At 45.6% G+C, this 17,062-nt stretch overlaps 1 protein-coding gene and 1 long non-coding RNA gene across 2 annotated transcripts in view; both read right to left on the reverse strand.

The window, feature by feature from the left end:
* The window catches only part of YUC6 (Flavin-binding monooxygenase family protein), a 54,575-nt gene that overhangs the window by 1,110 nt on the left and 36,403 nt on the right, over positions 1-17,062 (reverse strand). The window lies entirely within an intron of this gene.
* LOC149390863 (uncharacterized) lies at positions 5,001-6,085 on the reverse strand. Its single transcript, XR_016300243.1, has 2 exons — positions 5,664-6,085; positions 5,001-5,350 (listed from the first exon to the last, which is right to left on the reverse strand). It is a non-coding gene; the product is annotated as an uncharacterized LOC149390863 (long non-coding RNA).

The following is a 17,062-nucleotide window of genomic DNA, read 5'->3' on the forward strand; positions in this document are numbered from 1 at the left end:
TATTTTAATTTTTCTTTGTTTGTTTTTGTTGTCATTTTAGTTTGAGGCTTTAATGAATTGCAATACGACTTGTCGTGTGGACATAGTTGATTGACGTTTGTTAAAGCTGATAGTTTTTGTATTTAAATACCTTTGTACTCTGGTTGTTTTGGGATCAATGAAACAGTATTTTCTTTCATTCTTGGATCGGATTCTCAAATCCAATATGGTATCAGAGCATTTCCTTGATCTTCTTTTCTCATCTCGTCTGGTTCCTGGATTCTTAATCCTCTGCTTCAATGGCGGACAATCAATCCTCGACGACAGAGATGCCTTCCACCGGAATCGCCGAAAATCCTCGCCTTAGGTCAACCTTTGATGACCAATCCTCGTCGTACTATCTTCATCATTCGGACTCTTCTGGAGGTAGCCTTGTCCCCAATGTCTTGATAGGTACCAATTATATGCCATGGAGTCGATCGATGCTCACTGTCCTTGAAGCAAAGAACAAGTTAGGGTTCATCGACGGCACGATCTTGAAGCCCTCGCCTGAAGATCCAGATCTTCTTCGCTTGTGGAGTCGAAACAATAGCACGATTATCGCTTGGATCATGAATTCTGTGAACAAGGAAATTGCTTCGAGCATTCTTTTTGGAGGAACTGCCAGAGACATTTGGAACGACCTGAAGGATCGATTTCAACAAAGCAACGGGCCAAGAATCTTCCAATTAAGGCGTGAATTCATCAACCTATCACAAGATCAACATTCCATCGGTGTTTACTTCACAAGACTCAAGGCTATTCATCAAGATCTTTGTGATTTCAAACCAGATTGTACGTGTCCATGCACTTGTGGAGGAAAGGCCAAATTGAGTGAATTCGTTGAATCGGAATATGTTATGCAATTCCTCATGGGATTGAATGAGAACTACATTCATGCTCGGGGTCAAGTCCTTCTCATGGAGCCGATTCCACCAATAAGCAAAGTCTATGCCATGTTGTCCCAGGAAGAGACTCAAAGATCAGTTGGTTTGGATTCCTTGTCCTCCAATGATCAATCCAACTCTTTTGCCATGGCGGTTCATGAAGACAACAAGAAACTCAGAGGAAAAGATAAGCCTATGTGCACGCATTGCAAGATGCTTGGTCACACAGTGGATAAATGCTACAAAGTGCATGGGTATCCCCCTGGTTACAAGTTCAAATCCAAGAACCAAGCCAACACGGTTGAAGGATCAAACAATGGCCATGGAAGGGGTCCAGACTATTCAGCATCGACGGTCACTTCTCACCTTTCCTCTGATCAAATCCACCAGTTGATCAACCACTTGTCCAGTCAGCTCATAGCTTCCAACAAGACAAGTCCTGGCACATCTGGTGAAGTCAACATGACTTCATTCCATACAGGTTTACATGGTTTGATCAACTCTACTTTTACTTCGAATTTTGTTAATGATTCTTGGATTCTGGACTCAGGGGCTACACGGCACATATGTGCTAAGAAATCTCTTTTTTCAGAACTAAGAACTCTACAAAATTCGACAGTTACTCTTCCTAATCATACTATCATTGATGTTAGTTTTATAGGGACTGTTAGGCTTCACAATAATTTGGTTTTGCACAATGTGCTATATGTCCCTTCTTTTAAATTTAACCTTATATCTATGAAAGCTCTAACCAAAGACTCTAATGTTGTTGTGACCTTTTCGGATACTACTTTCTTGATACAGGAGGCCAAGTCTTAGAAGACGATTGGCAAGGGTGAAGGAAAAGATGAGCTCTACATCCTGACCAAGAATAGCTTCATCAACCCAACTATCTGTGTGAATCAAGTCTCAGCATACACTTGGCATCAAAGGCTGGGACATCTTTCCTCTAAACGTTTAGTTGCTCTTAAAAATTGGTTAGCTTATTATTGTCGGCCCGTCTCGGACCGACGAGGACAAAGGCGTCACTTTGACCCACGCGACCGGCGCGAGGTCTAGGGCGGCGAAGCCTTGCCTCAGCCATTGGCCGGCCCAACCCAATGGCCGACCCAAGGTTCAGCAGGCCGATGGCCGGCCATGTGCTCAGCCGGCCCATGGCCGGTCCAAGGGTCAGCCGGCCCACGGCCGGCCATATGCTCAGCCGGCCATGCAGTTCACTCGGCCAATGGCCGAGTGAACCTCTCAAGCAGTTCACTCGGCCATTGGCCAAGTGAACCCTCAGCCGGCCATGCAGTTCACTCGGCCAATGGCCGAGTGAACCTCTCAAGCAGTTCACTCGGCCATTGGCCGAGTGAACCCTCAGCCGGCCATGCACTTCACTCGGCCAATGGCCGAGTGAACCTCCCAAACAGTTCACTCGGCCATTGGCCGAGTGAACCTTCAGCCGGCCATGCACTTCACTCGGCCAATGGCCGACCCAAGAAGCTCACTCGGCCAAGGGGTTCTCCAAACACCCCTTGGTCGCCTATAAATAGAGAGGCCCGTCCTCTCCCAAAGGTAATCCATTTTTGAGTCCCGAAACGTTGTCGAACTCATACTTCACTCATTTCGCTCATCTTTGGCCTCTCACCACCTCTAAAACCTCTATACTCCACCTCAATCCTACTAATGTTGAGCGTCGGAGAGGTAAACAGAGGCACCCCCTCTGTTTTCCCTTCCTAGTTCACCTGTTCTTTCTTCCTTTTCAGGTACTTGGACGAACTCAAGGGACATTCACAACTAAGGGACGACTTGGGATACCAAGTCCGACACGCTCGAGCCGAAGTGAGACCACTTGGTCTGGCCTTGGGTCTAACCACTTTGGGCTCCTAAATTGTCACGACCCGCGGCAGAGATCTTCGTATCTTACTTAACATAAATAAAATTCATAAAAACTTTGGTGGAAGCGCTTCCAGAAAACATTTTCTAAAAAAACTTTTAAACTATTTACATAAACGTCTCAAAAATATGGGCGAATTTTTCGTTTTTCTTAAAACATACTATTTAAAACTTTACAAACAAAAGACTCGTCTTTTAAAAACAAAATAGACTCATTCGCCCTTGACTTAGCCACAGGTCGGCAGCCGTACATACACACGCCTACTTACTTACCGGTTTCGCTGATGCTCTGCTCAGTCTTCTTTAGCCTTTCCTTTATCTACAATATCAAGATAATAACTGTGAGTCGAAAGACTCAGTAAGCGGATATCTACATATCTAATGCGCAATGCACATAACACATAAACAATACATAACATGAGATCATATCTTTTCATAACTTGCGGAAGTATCGGCTTAGGTCCCGATAAATCCACCTTAGTTGAGAATCAATCGGCTTAGGTCCCGATAGATTCATCCTGCTTAGGAATCACTCAGCTTAGGTCCCGAGAGATTTCCTCTTACTTAAGAATTCACCAGCTTAGGTCCCGGTGATTCACATCATAACATACTTTTATCATAATCTATGGAATTACCAGCTTAGGTCCCGGTAACTCCTCTTACTTGAGAATATGCCAGCTTAGGTCCCGGCAATTCCCATCATACAATACATTTCCTGCTCGGGATCCCTTAATGATATCCGCACGACACATGTCTTATTGGCGCCAGACAGGAGGGTGCACAGTCTCCTGCCTAATCCCCATGTGGTACCAGCACGAAGCATAATAGGTACCTGCTAACAAGGGGTATATGTCGGAGGCGGTACCATTCTATGTTTTCTCTTTAATTAACTTAACATGAGAGACTGCTTAATTCGGGTTTAATCCCGATCTTACCATATATTCTTTTCGCTTATTAACTCGTGACTTATAAGATCTTGAGATGCGACTCCCAAAGATCCTATCATAATATTCTCGCTTTTGAATACGAGTCTTAACTTCAGTCTCTCATAATCCAGTTCACTAGGACTGGATCTCTGGAAGGTGGCTAACTGAACACATAGCAAAGGCTCGGGTTCCTAGTCACCTCTAGCCATTTTTGTTAGCCGGACTAATTCCGTTTCCCAATTCTTTAGCTGCTTAAAGCCCTTAATCTTGATAGTGAATTGTCTTTTGGTTTATCTTACTCTTGCTTACTAGAAAGCATATAGAAAATGCACGTACAATATATGTATATATATATATAAAGATATATATAATATTTCTTGATATTGTAGGTGCCTATAATCCACTTACTCGGATAACGATTCTTTCGAATCCTGAGATCTTCTCTTCCAGATAAAAGGGTTCTTCTTAACTTCACGTATAACCCAGTCCTTGTAAGCTTCTCCTGCTAATCCTTATAGCAATCTGGACGTATCTATGGAAGAGAAAGATCGAACATCGAGCATACTCAGTATCTCGTCCATTGATCTACTAACGTACACACTTCTACTAAAAGAAAGCTCATAAGGAACGTATTCAAAACATCCTCCTAGTCACGCTACTCAGGGCGTCTAAAAAAACAAACATCAGGGAATACATGACAGAACAGAGACGGGAAAGAATCGATGCCTAAGAACAAGGCCTTAACAACTTCCCTGATCTAGGCTAAGAAACGCCCCGCTATTCGACCACCTATTCTTTTGACGGGACAAAGCCCATTGCTTAGGATAGGTTCCCGAAGGTCGAAACTAAAAGAAAAGAACGTATAAAGAAACTCTTACTAACAATCTATAGAATACGTAAGTTATATGAAAATAACTCAAACCGACACTTCTCAAATGTGGTTTAGAAAATATTTTATGACTTGTCTCTTTTTATTGACAAGTTATACCGTTTGAGAACGTAAATAAAACATTTCTCGTTGATATTCTTTTTCCAAATTAAAAGAGTCGAGCTTATAGTCAAACTCGATTTTTAATACATAATTAAGATAAATATACTAAATAATTACGTGAATAATCAACGAGTTTAATAATGATACATATTAATTATTTTTTCTTAACGACTTACATAAAACGAGCTCGATTATAAAACATACTAATTATAACGTATTAATTCTTGATAATAATAACGTACTAATTTTAACGGTTCAAACGAAACCAACTTGGAAAATAAAACCATTGTCAAAACAATAAAACATAACAACACTATACATAAAATATAATAACGCACTAACTCCGAGCACTCATACAATCCATCAAAACTTCGCAACTAACTAAAAGAAAAACTACTTCACTACGTCTTAGACTCGAGTCGGAACTCGGGAAATTTCGACTCGCTAACACCGGGCAGAGACTGCCATAAACAGCCCCCTGAGAGCTGCCACAGCGTCGCTGCCATCCCCGGCCCAACAGCTCGTCCCAACTGAGCCGATGAACCTCGCTGACCAGCCCCACTCCGTCGTCACTCGCGCAACAGCTCCGCCAACCTTCGGACAGCCTCTTCGCCATCCCGAGCCGCTGCCCCGAGACCTGTTCAGCCCACCTAAAACGAGCCTAGACTCTCAACAGATATAACTCACACGCACAACAACGAAACAACCGTTAACTCCTATTCTCAAACTAGAAAAACAACGTCAAGCTCAGAATCACGTCCCAAAAATCAAGATCAAACACACGGCCAGAACCATTCTACACGGCCAAGACCAAAACCACACCCAAACCCGTCCAAAACCAAGAACACCACCATAATCAGAGGAATCATTACCGAAATCCTAACTCACAACCAAAAGCCCCAATTCCAAATAACAGAACCCTAAATCAGATTCAATTAAAATTGGGGTAAAGAATCCCTTTACCTAGCTTGAAGAACCGAATCACCCAGATGAAATCCCTCCTCCTATCACCGGCGATTCCTCTCAGTCCGGCGTCCTCGGCGGCGCTCGCTCCTTCTCGTCCGCGCGCAGGTGGCGCTAGGGCTCGGTGGCTGGCTGGATGGCGCGCGCGTAGGGCTGGGGTCTCGGGCTGGTGCTGGTGGTCACGCGTCCTCTCCCTCGGTCGCTCTCCTTCTCAGTCTCGCTCACTCGCTCTCAAGCTCTCTTCTGCTCTCTCTCGGCCTTTCTCTTCCCCGAGCTCTCTCTCTCTCCCTCGGTCTCTCACTATTTCTCTTCTCTTCTTCTGTTCTTCCTCTTTTTTTTTCCCGTGGGTTTGTTTATTTCGGCTGGAGAGACTTAATAGCAAAGTAAATGATGAAGATAAGTGTTGGGTTGGCAAGGATAGAAGCGTGACACATGTGTGATGACGAGGCAAGGCTTAAGAATTATCCTTTTATTCTCAAACCAATTTCTTTTTCTTGATTTCTTTCAAATGGGTCCCTTAAAATTGTTACAACCACGTCATTTTCATATAATTATTTAATTAAATCCATCACCGAACGGATTATAATTATATGATTCGAACCGAGAATTTTCTCGTTCGTTCTCGAATAATTTAAATATATTTAAGGTTTCTCGGAATTAATTCTCATCCTTGAGAATTTATTTCTTAAATTAATTTCCGGAATGTTTCCTCGGAATTAATTTATTAATCGAGTTAAACTCGATAATTCCTTTACTCATTCCGAGATTTCCCATAACCTTAACATATTTAAAATTAATTCGATAAATCCATTGAAATATAACCCACTCGAGAATTTAGTTGTAACAACGGAAACTTGCTTATTATCTCCAAATACGAGTGACGCAGAAACTTGTCCTGACATAAATGGTTGTCCAAAAAACAGCGACAACATTTTGGCGCTAGAAGGAGGGGATCTCTCGACCTTGGCGACGCATTCCCTCTACCATTCTTCTTCATCCTTCAACGGCAAAACTCTCGATAGATGAGTCAATTGCCCGTCACCTCTGCGGCCGACCGAACGACGAGCTCGAGATACGGCCTCCGAGGCCTCGCGCACCGTCTAGGAGGGCAACCTCGTGACAACGAGAGCCAGCCCCAAGACTCGGCGAATGACCCCGAGGCCGTGGTCCGAGAGGACGCGGCTCGAGGGCTCGTCGAGCTCCTAAACCGTCTCGGCGTCGATGGCGCACTCATCACCGATCTCCTCGGCCTTGGCATCGAGGATGATGCCAACCACGACGAGAAGGTCCACGACTATGTGGCGAAATCGAGAATCCACCACGCTATTCACGAAAGGGGACGCACACGCACGCTTCCAAGGGGACACCCTCGGGCGACCGCGTCGAGACGTCAACTTTCTAATGAGCACTAAATATATTTATATTTTTTGTTATCGTTATCTCGCCGTCATTAAAAAAAACTTCCTTTTTGAGGGTTGCATAACCAACCATTCATGATTGACCCGACAGACCTTTTAGGCTAAAAATATCTAAATACCAAATTCGCCCTCGCACGCGCCCTCGAGGGGACACCCTCGGGCGACCACGTCAAGGTGTCAAGTATCGAGTAATGCTCGGGGACGCTCGACCTCTCGGTTCCGAAAGGGACGCTCCAAGCTCACCATCCGCGTCCAAAACCCCCGGGGAGATGACGACGTCAATGGCCATGGCGTCTGTCGAGGACGTCACTCGAATGACGTATCCTCGCCTAAAGTGATAGGGACGGCCACCGGAGACTTGAGAGATCACCTCAATTCCCTTCGGGAATCTCACGGGAGCGACTTGAGAGAAAAACTCAACGCCTAACGCGGGATCGAGAGAGAAGTCATCTTGGGACATCAACCACCCAACGTTGCTGGCCGTGCATCCAACAAGAAGCGCGCCGCCACACTCGTGGCACCGGCCACCGGTCTCGGCTCGCGAAGGAAGAGGCTTAGAAACGGTCGAGTCCCTAATGACCATCCTTCTCCGGCCCCGAAGCAATCCTTCGTCCCACTCAACACGACGCCCGGCCGGATCCTGAGCTTACACAGGGAGAAGCTAGGATCTCCGCCCCCGTTGAAGACGGACCCCGCGACGAGGGACAGAAGCAAGTGATGCGAATATCACCAGGATCACGGACACGTGACAATCGAATGCTACCAGCTTAGGAAGCGAATTGATTCCCTGATCCGAGGTGGGCATCTCAAAGAGTTCATCACATTCACTAGCAAGGTGACCCCGACCGAGCAACCGACTTGTCAAAAGGGAGAATCCTCTAGCACAAAGACAATGAGATGATGAGCACTGTCTAACACGTGCCTAGCATTCACGGCCACGACCGACACAACTTTCGTCATTGAATTCGCGCTTGAACTTATTGTCATTTTATATAAGACATGTAATTTCCCTTTTCCTAAAGAGGCCATGTGCCAAGACAAGCTGTAACAACATTTTCATTCCAATAAAAGTTGTTCTACAAGTTGTGACATCCTATTGTATATCTCCCACTCGAGAGTTTCTTGGTCTCCGCCTCACGAACACAAGAAACTCGGGGGGCTAACTAATGGGGAACGATACTCGATGAAACCCTCAAAAACAAAAAACAAAAAACAAAAACAAAAGTATAACGAAGTCTCAAGGGGCCGATGGTCAGGCCGGATATCCCAAAGAGAAATAATCAACACTACACATTACTCCTCGAGTTGAGTTCACTCCTCGAGTTGAGTTTCGAGTCCACGAGTCGATCGACAAGTCCTCGTGCCGACTTTACACGTAACTCCTCGAGTTGAGATCACTCCTCGAGTTGAGTTTCGAGTCCACGAGTCGATCGACAAGTCCTCGTGCAGACCCTACACCTGACTCCTCGAGTTGAGATCACTCCTCGAGTTGAGTTTCGAGTCCACGAGTCGATCGACAAGTCCTCGTGCAGACCCTACACCTGACTCCTCGATTTGAGTTCACTCCTCGAGTTGAGTTCACTCCTCGAGTTGGGTTCACTCCTCGAGTTGGGTTCACTCCTCGAGTTGAGTTCACTCCTCGAGTTGAGTTCACTCCTCGAGTTGAGTTCACTCCTCGAGTTGAGTTCATTCCTCGAGGCGAGTGACGAGTCCACGAGTCGACAAACTACTCCTCGTGCCGACTCTACATTTCTCCTCGAGTTGAGTTCACTCCTCGAGTTGAGTTCATTCCTCGAGGCGAGTGACGATTCCACGAGTCGAAAAACTACTCCTCGTGCCGACTCTACATTTCTCCTCGAGTTGAGTTCACTCCTCGAGTTCAGTTTACTCCTCGAGTTGAGTTCACTCCTCGAGTCGAGTGACGAGTCCACGAGTCGACAAACTACTCCTCGTGCCGACTCTACATTTCTCCTCGAGTTGAGTTCATTCCTCGAGTCGAGTACCGAGTCCACGAGTTGACAAGCTACCCCTCGTGCCGACTCTACATTTCTCCTCGAGTCACGTCACAAACCCATGTGTCGACTTACGAATCCTCATGTCAAACATACGCGACTTCTTGAGTCATCAGTCAACGATAGACTCACAGGATTCAATGATAAATCTAAATGCTCTCACAAGCAGCGAAAATCGCCCCTAAACGGTAAACCAAAATCTGCTCCACGACGCTCTCGTGAGAGAAAGAATGGGCCAATTGAGTCCCCAAGTGTGACGTGCGCGCCATGGCGTCGCATTCACAAGGGTACAAGACTCGACCCAAGAGACGCAACCCGAAAACGCGACCAGTCACTAAGGTGCCGCACTCGCCGGGGGATCAAGTCTACACCTAACCCCACCTATCACACGACACGCGCACCAAAGGGTGCCACGCTCGTGAGGTGGAATGGCCACACAAAAGTGGCACCGCGCTCGCCGCCCAGCTCGTGAGCCGAAAGGCAGCGAGTCGCAAATGGGTTTCAAAGGCTTGCGTCCGCCGGGCGTACCTGGTCTAGCCAGCGTCCACGGGAAACATGGCCACACAAATGTGGCACCGCGCTCGCCGCCCGGCTCGTGAGCCGAAAGGCAGCGAGTCACAAATGGGTTTCAAAGGCTTGCGTCCGCCGGACGTACCTGGTCTAGCCAGCGTCCACGGGAAACCTGGCCACACAAATGTGGCACCGCGCTCGCCGCCCAGCTCGTGAGCCGAAAGGCAGCGAGTCACAAATGGGTTTCAAAGGTTTGCGTCCGCCGGACGTACCTGGTCTAGCCAGCGTCCACGGGAAACCTGGTCACGCAAATGTGGCACCGCGCTCGCCGCCCAGCTCGTGCGCCAATGGGCAGCGAGTTACAAATGGGTTTCAAAGGCCTGCGCCCGCCGGACATAACTGGTCTAGCCAGCGTCCACGGAAAACCCGTTCACACCAACGTGACACCAAGGCCCCCCGAGGCCCAAGCCGTGCAAATCGATTACGCCTTCATTGGTAGGTCGAGAAAATAAGTCGCGCACCACCAACAAAGCCGTGCAAATCGATCACGCCTTCATTGGTAGGTCGGGAAAATAAGCCGTGCACGATAAGGCCGTGCAAATCGATCGCGCCTTCACTGGTAGGTCGAGAAAATAAGCCACCCACCATCAAGCCGTGCAAATCGATTACGCCTTCGTTGGTAAATCGAGAAAATAAGCCACGCATTGCCAAGTCGCGCAAATCGATTACGCCCCCATCGGCAAATCGAGAAAATAAGACGCTCACCGAAAAAACCATGCGAGTCGACTACGATAGTATGTCGAGAACATAAGACACGCAAAACGAAAGACATCGAAAGCCGTCACTCGCGACGCATAAAAGCCATCCTTCGCGACGCACAAAAGCCGTCCCTCGTGACGTACAAAGGCCGTCCCTCATGACGCACAAAAGTCGTCCCTCGCGACGCATAAAAGCCGCCCCTCGCGACGCACAAAAGCCGTCCCTCGCGACGCACCAAAAGCCCTTTCGTGGCAGGCTCACAAGCCCGAGGGTGTTTGTCCCAAGTCCGCACGTCAGCGGAAGTACTGAGTTTCCACTCGACCCACGCTCGACCAGAAACTCGGGGGGCTAATGTTGTCAGCCCGTCTCGGACCGACGAGGACAAATGCGTCACTTCGACCCACGCGACCGGCGCGAGGCCTCGGGCGGCGAAGCCTTGCCTCAGCCATTGGCCGACCCAACCCAATGGCCGACCCAAGGTTCAGCCGGCCGATGGCCGGCCATGTGCTCAGCTGGCCCATGGCCGGTCCAAGGGTCAGCCGACCCACGGCCGGCCATATGCTCAGCCGGCCATGCAGTTCACTCGGCCAATGGCCGAGTGAACCTCTTAAGCAGTTCACTCGGCCATTGGCCGAGTGAACCCTCAGCCGGCCATGCAGTTCACTCGGCCAATGGCCGAGTGAACCTCTCAAGTAGTTCACTCGGCCATTGGCCGAGTGAACCTTCAGCCGGCCATGCAGTTCACTCGGCCAATGGCCGAGTGAACCTCCCAACCCAAGAAGCTCACTCGGCCAAGGGGTTCTCCAAACACCCCTTGGTCGCCTATAAATAGAGAGGTCTGTCCTCTCCCAAAGGTAATCCATTTTTGAGTCCCAAAACGCTGTCGAACTCATACTTCACTCGTTTCGCTCATCTTTGGCCTCTCACCACCTCTAAAACCTCTATACTCCACCTCAATCCTACTAATGTTGAGCGTCGGAGAGGTAAACAGAGGCACCCCCTCTGTTTTCCCTTCCTAGTTCACCTGTTCTTTCTTCCTTTTCAGGTACTTGGACGAACTCAAGGGACATTCACAGCTAAGGGACGACTTGGGATACCAAGTCCGACACGCTCGAGCCGAAGTGAGACCACTTGGTCTGGCCTTGGGTCTAACCACTTTGGGCTCCTAAATGGTTGTCCGAAAAACAGCGACAACACTTATAGTGGTAGTGATGTAGATACTCAACCTTGTTACATTTTCCCTCTTGCAAAGCAACATCGTTTACCCTTTCATTATGCAAATAATCTCTCTGAATCTTGTTTTGACCTGGTTCATTGTGACATATGGGGACCATATAAAGTTCCTTCTCGTCTTGGACACAGATTTTTCTTGACCATTGTTGATGATTGTACACGTTTCTGTTGGACTTTCTTAATGAAGCATAAGTCTGATGTTCACACCATCATTCCTCGTTTTTGTGCTTATGTTTCTAATCACTTTTCTATCACCATTAAGAATTTTAGATCTGACAATGCTCATGAGCTTCTTTTTGCAGATTATTTTTCCAAACAAGGAATTATACATCAATTCTCCTGTGCTGAGACTCCACAACAGAATTCTGTTGTGGAAAGAAAACATCAACATTTACTCAATGTAGCAAGATCCCTTTTGTTTCAATCACAGCTTCCTATATCTTTTTGGAGTGATTGGGTTTTGACTGCTACTTACATTATTAACAGAATTCCTTCACCTGTTTTATCTTCTAAAAGCCCTTATGAGCTTTTATACAAAAAGGAGGTTGATTATATTCACCTGCGAGTTTTTGGATGTCTTTGTTTTGCTTCTACATTGCAGGCACACAGGACAAAGTTTGAACCAAGAGCCACGAAATGTGTTTTATTGGGTTATCCTCAGGGTGTCAATGGATATAAACTCTTGGATATTAATACTATGGAAGTATTTCTATCAAGAGATGTTGTTTTTTATGAAAACCTTTTTCCTTTTCATGATATCATTGACAAGGATGCTATTAAAGATCCTTTTGATGATTGTCCTATTCCTAACCTTGTTTCCAATTTTATTCCTGCACCATCTAGGACTAATATGATCAATGACACATGACATGATGATGATTTACCTGATCCACACATCTCTTCCTCTACTCTTGAGGTACCTATCATTGACACAGTGTTAGATGTTCACATCTCTCAACATTCCACATAAACAAATGTACCTACAAGGAGATCTGTTAGACGTCCTGTACAACCTCATTATCTGCAAGAATACCATTGCAATCTCATAAAATCAGGTGCACATTTTACTTCTAAACACACACTTGATAATGTATTAAGTTATGAGAATTTGTCTATGCCTTTCAGAGATTTTGTGTTGTCTGTTTCTCTGCACAGTGCTCCACAATTCTATCATGTGGCTGTCAAAGATAAAGAGTGGCGAGATGCAATGAATGAAGAGATTGAGGCCATGCATAACAACAACACTTGGACAGTTATGCCTCTTCCTGAAAACAAAACAGCTATAGGCTGTAGATGGATCTACACCAACAAGCTTCACTCAGATGGATCTTTAGCCAGAAGAAAGGCACGTCTAGTTGCAAAGGGCTACACACAAAAAGAGGGAGTTGACTTTGTTGACACTTTTTCTCCTGTAGCTAAATTGGTTTCAGTCAAAGTTTTGCTTAAGCTTAGCCTCTTCACAAAACTGGTTTCTTTCTCAACTAGATATTAGTAATGCCTTTCTAAATGGTGATCTTTATGAGGAAGTATATATGGAATTACCTATAGGGTATATGAAACAGGAGGAGAACAAGATTCATGGTTCCAAGTTTGTTTGCAAGCTTCATAAATCTATTTATGGGCTTAAGCAGGCTTCGAGGCAATGGAATTTAAAATTTACAGAGTCCATGGTGCAAGCTGGGTTTACTCAATCCAGGTGTGATTATTCCTTGTACACTCGTGGTTCTGGTAACACTTTTGTGGTCATTTTACTGTATGTTGATGATATTATTGTGGCTGGTCCAAATAGACATGTGATTTCTGAAGTCAAGACCATGTTGAGCACCAACTTTAGGTTAAAGGATTTAGGTGACTTGAAATATTTTCTTGGTCTTGAGATTGCTCGATCTAAGACTGGTATTGTTATCAATCAAAGGCAATATGCCTTACAGATTTTGAGTGATGCAGGTTTTCTGGAATCCAAGCCAATAAAGACGCCTACGGATCCTAGAATACATTTATCTCGTACTGATGGTGATCTTTTATCTGATTCCACTATGTATAGGAGGCTAATAGGTCGCCTGTTATACTTGACCATTACACGGCCAGATGTTACATATGATGTTCATGCTTTGAGCCAGTTTGTACAAGCTCCTACCACTCTACATCTTCAAGCTGTTCATCACTTACTTCGTTATGTCAAGTCAAATCCGGGATTTGGCTAATTCTATCCTTCGACTTCTTCTACTCATATTAAAGCTTTTTCGGATGCTGATTGGGCTACTTGTCCAGATACTAGGAGATCAGTAACAGTATATTGTGTTTTTGTAGGCGATTCTTTGGTTGCGTGAAAGTCTAAGAAGCAGTCAACAGTTTCTAGAAGTTCTGCAGAGGCTGAGTATCGATCACTAGCAGCAGCAATGAGTGAAGTCATATGGATGCAACAACTGATGAGAGATTTCCAAGTATAGTTGGACTCCAATTCTGTGATTTATTGTGATAACCAGGCGGCTTTACACATTGCCTCAAATCCAATCTATCACGAGAGAACGAAGCACATAGAGATAGATCTTCATTTTGTCCGAGATCATATCCAGCGTGGCTTTGTGAAACTTCTCCCCATCAGAACTCATCAGATTGCAAATGTTTTTACCAAACCATTGGCTTCTCCAGCTATGCTTCATCTTATTTCCAAGATGAACTTGAAGAACATCTTCAGTTCACCTTGAGGAGGAGTATTGGAGCTGAGGGACTTTGGCTGGTTGTTTTCTCTTCGTTGGTTTTATTTAGCGTGTTTGCTAAGTCATCTGTTTTAATTTCTCTTTGTTTGTTTTTGTTGTCGTTTTAGTTTGAGGCTTTAATGAATTGCAATACGACTTGTCGTGTGGACATAGTTTATTGACGTTTGTTAAAGCTGATAGTTTTTGTATTTAAATACCTTTGTACTCTGGTTGTTTTGGGATCAATGAAACAATATTTTCTTTCATTCTTGGATCGGATTCTCAAATCCAATAATCATCAACCATGAATGCTTGACGAGAATATCAAATAACTGAGACCAATCAAATTTTGTTTTGAGAAAGGTGCCTAGCACATTTGAAAGCCCAGATGGCCACATATAAAATAAGCATAACTAATGGGAAAGGTGTCTACTTGAGCAAAAGTACCAAGAAAATGTATCTTAACTCGAATACATTAAGATTTCTAGGTGGCCACAGCGATAGAACAAGCCTAGCTTATGAGAAAAGCGACAGACTAAACCAAAGCGCCAATTAATCAAAGATTTCAGGCACATTAAATTGGCTTAGTATCTATTACATTTCTAGATTATGATAGATAGAAATCGGATTGGAGAAGTGGGGAAAAACTAACTCTCATCTCGAATGATTGAGAGTGAAAATGTTTTTTTTTTCCAATCTAATAAGAAAACTACAAGTATAAGGCTTTATATAGCCATGAGACATAAAGAAAATAAAGGAAAATACAATGAAAAAAAATAAAAGAAAAACAAAATATCATGCTTATCATTTAATAGACATAAACGACACCTATGAAATATTTGATGTCAAATACACCCCTGCAAGATGAACTTTCCAGAAAGTTCATCTTGGATTGGATTGAACTTGGATATCGGAGAAGACAACTCGAAGAAGACCTCAATCGTATGAATGAAGAAATGAATTGACTTTGTGAAGAACCAATCTCGTTTTGAGAAAAATTTCTCAGAGGCATTTTGTCAAACACTTTGAGTGCGCTAAGAAGAACAGTGTCAGAACATACTCCAAGAATCAACGTCATTGATACAAAGAACCAAAATGAGAGCAGGACAATGACACAAGACCAGGTATCGTCGTCGATGATCAGAGATACGCCGTCTTTGGGAACTCGGATCGACTCCGCTGTAAGAATGGCCGATTCGTCGCTGCTCTACCATTACCATGTCGTCCAAAACAATCTCCTCAGCACTCCCAACCTGGGAGGCGTTCGATGACGATGACGCAGAAGAAGTAGTGTCGACCTCGGAGGAACCGTCGTGAATGAGATCACGGCGACCTTTGCGTTCTCCATCCTCGTCGGAATTCCCTTCTTGAAATCAAATATGAAGGAGGTCTTCGACTCCTTCCTCTTGCCGTTTTCTTTTATTCCCCTGACGATCGACTGCGATAAGAATTGGGGCTTCGGCTCGGCGGCTTGTTCAACGAAGAAGAGGGATCGAATATCAGATGGTCTTTGAGCTCAAACGGCTTTGACGGAAGAACGACCTCGTCGTTCTCGGGCAGAGTAACAAGCTGTGACGGCATGGCTCTCCACAAGCGCTACAGCGATGACTGACGTAGCGAGCTCCAGGAATTCTCGGCGAGGAATCCCGACGCGGAGGTATTCGACTCGTCAGAGGCGATCGAGAGGCTTCACAACCGGATTTCGATGCTTCAAGTCGTGACGGAGCTTGCAGCAGCAGAGAGGAGCGAGGCGTTCAGAATCCCCAAACAGACGGTGATCTACGACTCGGAATCACTCTTGAAGGGCCGGCTCGCGAGGGACTGAGCTTTCCGGTGATCGCGAAGCCTCTGGTCGCAGATGGAACCTGAATCAAAGTCGCACAAGATGACGCTCGTGATGGAAGCGCGAGGCTCGGCGAGCTCAAGATCTTCTTGATGGCTAAGATCTCGCCGGTGTTGTGGCTGAAAGAAGAGGAAGCGAGGCCGTACATGCCTCTGCCGATGAGCTCGATTGGTGCGTACTTCTTGTCCACCTCGACTGTTACCGATGGGGAGATTGAGAATTTGGTACTACCTGTGAGCAAGAAAGACTCGTCTAGTCCTGTGAGCCAGTTGTACAGCTCAGAGATTGACGCTCATTTTCTCGAAGAGAATAGTACTGTTTTGTAATGTCCGACGAGGATCAGGATTTCATGTTGGGCTGCAACTCCGGTGATGTCGACAGAAGAGGACGATGGTGATGAAGATGATAAGCGGACCGGAGAGGTCGATTATGACAAGAATTTCTACGGTGAGATCGGTCGGAGAGGATCATGATGGGACTCGTCGGAAGAAGATCTTGAATGTTGATACGGCGGGACTCGCCGGAAGAAGATCTTGAAGCCTTGACATGGCGGGAAATCGTCGGAAGAAGATCTTGAATGTTGACACGGCGGGACTCGCCGGAAGAAGATTCTTGATGAATGACACGGCTTGAAATCGTCGATGATGAATCTTGATAAAAATCGCTCCGAATTTCCGATGCATCTCCGTCGATGAAGCCTTTTTGTCGATGAAGCGATGGAGAGAAGAACTTGAAATCGAGAAGAAGAGACGCTCAATATTCGAAGGTAAAAGGAAATCAACCTTCATGAAATTCCATCGAGCTTGTCGTCGGAGATCTATTCCGATCGTCGAGGAATCGGGGATGACGAAGTGGATTTCTCTAACCTAGAAATCGAATGCGGAATTTCGCTCTGATACCATATTACATTTTAGGTTAGGATAGA

This window comes from Urtica dioica, chromosome 7 (assembly GCF_054948205.1).
Source record: "Urtica dioica subsp. dioica isolate 48M chromosome 7, U.dioica_male_clone48M_v1_H2, whole genome shotgun sequence".
In the NCBI taxonomy this organism is placed as follows: Eukaryota; Viridiplantae; Streptophyta; class Magnoliopsida; order Rosales; family Urticaceae; genus Urtica; species Urtica dioica.